Source organism: Pteropus vampyrus, unplaced genomic scaffold, assembly GCF_000151845.1.
Source record: "Pteropus vampyrus isolate Shadow unplaced genomic scaffold, Pvam_2.0 Scaffold150, whole genome shotgun sequence".
In the NCBI taxonomy this organism is placed as follows: Eukaryota; Metazoa; Chordata; class Mammalia; order Chiroptera; family Pteropodidae; genus Pteropus; species Pteropus vampyrus.
Window position 1 is genome coordinate 859,489 of NW_011888931.1, and position 5,058 is coordinate 864,546.

Here is a 5,058-nt window from a genome sequence, read left to right on the forward strand (position 1 = left end):
GCTCAGTCTGTTAGTTTTCTTAAACTTCTAGAAAGTACAATTACTGGGTCAAAGGATATAAGCATTTAAAATTTTGAAGCACATTTATAAATTCTGGGTCTGTGACTTTTTTAGGAGCCAGTAGGCTTTCTCTTCTCCTCCATCGGTACTGAGAATAACAGGAAAAGGTCTGCTATTCACAGTGTCTTACTTTGTATTTCCCCCAAAGCACCATCTGAAACAAGAATTTGAGTGTAATTAGCTTTTTTCAAAGGTGATCCAAGAAGCAGTGTAAGAGGTGAGCAGTAAAAAGTGCACTAATGAATAGGCTGCTGCTGTGGGCAACAGGGGCCCAGTCCCACAGGGGACCCGCTGAGAGACCGTGCAGAACACGGCTCAGAACTGACCTCTGTTAGTTTCTGCAGGGCGTTAACTCTCCAGATCTTCTGACTTTCTCCACTGTTATTGGGAAAACGTCTGCAGGTAAGTTCTGAGGTAGGCCAAGGGGACATGGCTGGAGCACCTATATAGCCTCAGGTACATATGAACTATTACTCCTACCCCTGACCAAGCCAAGGGATGAGGTTAATCCAGGCCGAAACGGCATGATAGGTTAAGATTTTCGTCAGCACCTCCACTTCCCATCTCTGCTCCCTAAACCATCTCTCGGTGACAAACTCTGCTGCCCAAGGCTCCCAAGGTATGTAATTCTCCAAGACGCATCAAAGAGGTTTTCTCAGTGACTTACTCTAGAGTATCAGAAACAAAATTTGTCACTCTTCCAGGCACATTTACGTTTTAAGACAGGAACCAAAATGGAGACTCATTCTGCATTGAAGGGTCTGGTGACAATGCTGGCACTGCAGGCACTGTGGCAGCTGAATGCAGAGGCCTCCAGCTCACGGCTGGTGCAGCAGAGAAATTCCTCCCCTGTCTTGCAGCAGGTGAGAGGTGGCAGGAAGTGGAACAGGAAGGAAGAGTCCAGAGCCTGGCTTCCGTTGCCCAGACAACACTCACTGGCCTGTGGATTTTTAGAAAATGAGTCAGGAAAGAGGAAATAAGGCTGAATCTGTTGCTGGAGGGAATAGGAAAGAAGTGAGCCACCAAGGCAGTCAGGGAGAGATGGTCGTTAAGACAGAGCAGGTGAAGAAAAGGAAAAGTGTCTCCACTGGCTCCAGGTGAAGTGAGGCACTTGAATGAAGGACTCAGTCCTGGTTTCCATCTTTCCTTCCTACACCCTTTCTTTCCTTCCTCTCTGGCCACTCTTTATTGGTGTCATTAGAGGTCCACTGCCTATCCCCTAACTGCTCATGCTACTTAAAGTTCTGTCGTGTACGTTTTCTCTTCAGCCACACATGCTCTCAACCTCCCTCCACAGCTTCTGCGGCCATCACACACAGATGCCACACAGAGGGCTGGCCCAGCTCTCTTGGGAGCTCAGGTCTCACCTGTCCAGAAGTTGACAAAAGTCAGAGCAGTGGAAGGAATCTTGGGACAGATATGCATCTCCTCCAGTCTGTGTGTTCTCTAGTCGTCATATTTGAAAGTTGGTGCCCCAGTTAAGTTATGAGCTATGTGAGAATGAGGGCTTTGGCTCCTACTTCCCTGATTAGCCAGTGACCATCAGACACTGGTGGAATTGAGCACTGTAGTTTCTCCCCCAGCAGCATCGTGGGGACATGAGAAGACGAGGTCCTGCTCCTGTGCAGGCGCCTTGCTTTACCAGCACAGCCCCCCAGCCATCACTGGTCCCAGTAACCCTCTGCTCCCCAGATCTGGTGGGCTTCCTCCGTTCTCCTCCTCATCTCTTTGAAGTATCTGGAACTGTTTACCAGTTGCACCATCTTGAAACTCGATCCTTTCTTGGCCTCCATAACATCTCGCCCTCTCAGCGCTCGTCTGTCCAGTGAGCTGTTTCCTTTTGTCTCTTAAGTATACTTCTAGCCTCAGACTCCATCCTTTGGAGCAGTGTGAGGTAGTGGAAAGAATGCAGGTTTGGAAGCCACGGTGGCTGTGTTTGATTCTGGACTGCATCATTTATTAGTTGGGTGACCTCTCCGAGTCTCAATTTTTCTCCACTCCAAAATGAAGATAATCATGAGGTTTGAAGATATTGTGGGTAAAGAGCCTGACACAGAGTAAGTGCTAAATGCATAGCAGTTGTGGGCGTTCTTATGTGATTGCGCCAAATGTTATACAACTTCGTGGTGACCCACTGCTCACCTCTGGGCCGAGAAGTGCCAGCATTCTCTCTCCATACCGATTTCTCTCCTGCATCTGGTCCCTGATTCCACGTATCTGCTAAGTATTTCCACTTCTGATGTCTTGCCACGACCCCGGTATCAGCCTGCAGAAACCACCATTGTCATTCTTCCTTTTCCAAAGCTTTTCCTGCCAGGATTTCTCTGATTCAATCGTCCACACTGCTATTTCCCAGACTCTCAGGCTCGAAAAGCTTGGAATTGTCTTTAGTTCAGCCAATCTCCTTTGACTTTCATATTTGGAAATAATGATTATTATTGGTAGAGCGCCTTCACATGCATTTCTGACTTAACTTCAATGGTATTTTGAAGTAAAATATTACACAAATGAAGCCTAGAGAGAAAAAAATAATCTGCCCGAGGAGAGCGTGGGTCGCAGAGCAGGACTCAGACACAAATCCTGGGTTTATCCCATTTCTCAGAGCTTCTATCCTTGCAATGACTGGGAGACAGGCTGGTTTCAAGCCCCACTAACTGAAGTCTCTCCATCTTAAAAACCAACTGACAAGCTTTTCCCAATATCTCCCTCCAGTCCCCTGCCCTCTCTCTTCTCCCCTTCGCAGATGAACTTTTAAAACTTGTGAACTCCTACTAGCTTGCCTTTTCCTCTTCTCTTGTGTCCTCAATCACTGTCATCCAACTTCCACCCCCTGAAATGGCCCTTTCCAAGGTCACTTGGTCCCCAGGACGCTTCGTAGCTCTTTCCATCTACGAGCCCCCTTTAACCCTATCGGAGGTCCTTCCTCCTCACGACACTCTTTCCCTTAGTTCCCCTCCTGGATCTCCTTCCAACTCTCTGGCCGTTCTGCCTTAGTGTCTTCAGCTCAGCTCATCACTCAAGTGCTGATAATCCTCGGGTGTTTGTTCCAGGCCGTCTTCTCTCTTCAAACCACGTCTTCTCTCTGATTATCTCATTTATTCCTGTGGCTTCAGTTCCCACCAACATGTTGATGGCTCCCAGTCTCTCTCTCTCTCTAGCCCAGATAGTCCTCCTTGACTTAAGATTTCCATGTGCATCTGACTGTAGAGTTTCCATCCTGGATCCACTATTCAACAGCTGCGTGACTATGATAGTTAATTTTATATGTCAGTTTGACTGGGTCCCAGGGTGCCCAGATATTTGGTCAAACATTATTCTGGGTGTGTCTATGAAGGTATTTCTGAATGAAATTAACATTTGCATACACCAGGTAAAGTAGAGTGCCCTCCTTATTACGAGTAGGTCTCATCTAATCAATTGAAGGCCTGAAGAGGACAAAAAGGCCTACCTTCTGCCCTTAACAGGGAACTCCTGTCTGACATTTGAAGCTATGACATCAGTCTTGTTCTACTTTTGGACTCAAACTGAAACATCAGCTCTCCTGGGGTCTTGAGCCTGCTGGCTTTTGGTTTGAAACCTTGGCTCTCCTGGGTCTCAGATCTTCAGACTCAGACAAAAACTACATTATCAGCTCCCTTGGGTCTCCAGTCTGCTGGCTGCAGATCTTGGGACCCCTCAGCCCCATAATCATGTGAGCCAATTAGTTATTATCAATCTCATATATAGATGTGATAGGTAGATGATAGATAGATAGATAGATGATAGATAGATAGATAGATAGATAGATAGATAGATAGATAGATAAAATATCACCTATTGGTTCTGTTTCTCTGAAGAACCTTGAGTAGCACAGTGACCATGGTCAAGTTGCTTCTTTAATCTCTCTGTACCTTTTTCCTCATCTTTAAAATGGGTATAGTAATATTTATTTCATGGGGTTGTTAAGAAAATTAGTAAATCAAACTTAGACTCAGCGCCTTAATACATGGTAAGATTTCCATAAATCCTTGCTATGATTTTTAGCCCTGTTGATGATCAGCTCTATTTGAATGTCTTATAAGTGCCACGTGCTCAGCTTATTGTAAACTGGACACACTTACCATTCTTGTCTTTGATTGGGTTTCTCAAAAGCAGAATATGAGACAGGATATGAGTGCCTGAGAGTAACTGAGGGAGCATCCCAAGAGACAGGGAATGAGGGAAGGAAGGAGGACAGGGAAGGGGACAGAGCTAAGCATGTATGTGATCTCAGCTGGAATCTAGCTTGATCCCACACGGAGCTGTGGAAGGTGGGGCGCACATCCTCCTGGTCAATGCAGCTACCTTTTGTCCAAGAGAAATTATCTAGAGAAAGGGGCAGCTGTGAACCATTAGCACCTAATTTTCACAGGAGGTGGATGCACTGACTCAGAAAATGGGATCTAGATTGGGTAACAACAGTGTCCACTACAGTCCACCCCTTTGCCTTGCTCAGATCCACTTCTCACATTAAGTTCTCTCCACTGAGATACCACCTCTCCAAATTCTAGTTAGTCACAATTTCTGAGAAAACTTAACAACTGTTAGAGGAATAAACTACAGTTTCTGCTGCTACAGTTGGTCCTTGAGGCCATAACCGAAACTTACTGTCTTGCTTCCCCAACACTCACTCTGGATTACCTTCCCCCTTCACTGGCACTTCTGTTGATCTAGATGACTTACCTGGCTGGGGTGACCCAGGTCTTCATCCCTGAGGAGTCTGAAACTGTTATCAGATAACAGTTGCTGATGTTATTGTCCATTTATACTTAAAATTGGAAGTGGGAACACTAAGGGGCCTCCCCAGTGAATAACCTGCCTGTCAGACATCTTCTTTTTCCCCATCATATAACACAGTCCTTTCCATAATGGTTGCTCTTTTCTTTAAATGCTGGTATATTGTCATGAAGAACACAAAGTGACCAGGTGGCAGTTGTAGATTTAGGTTTAGTGAAACTTTTACTAAATGGCCAAAGAGAC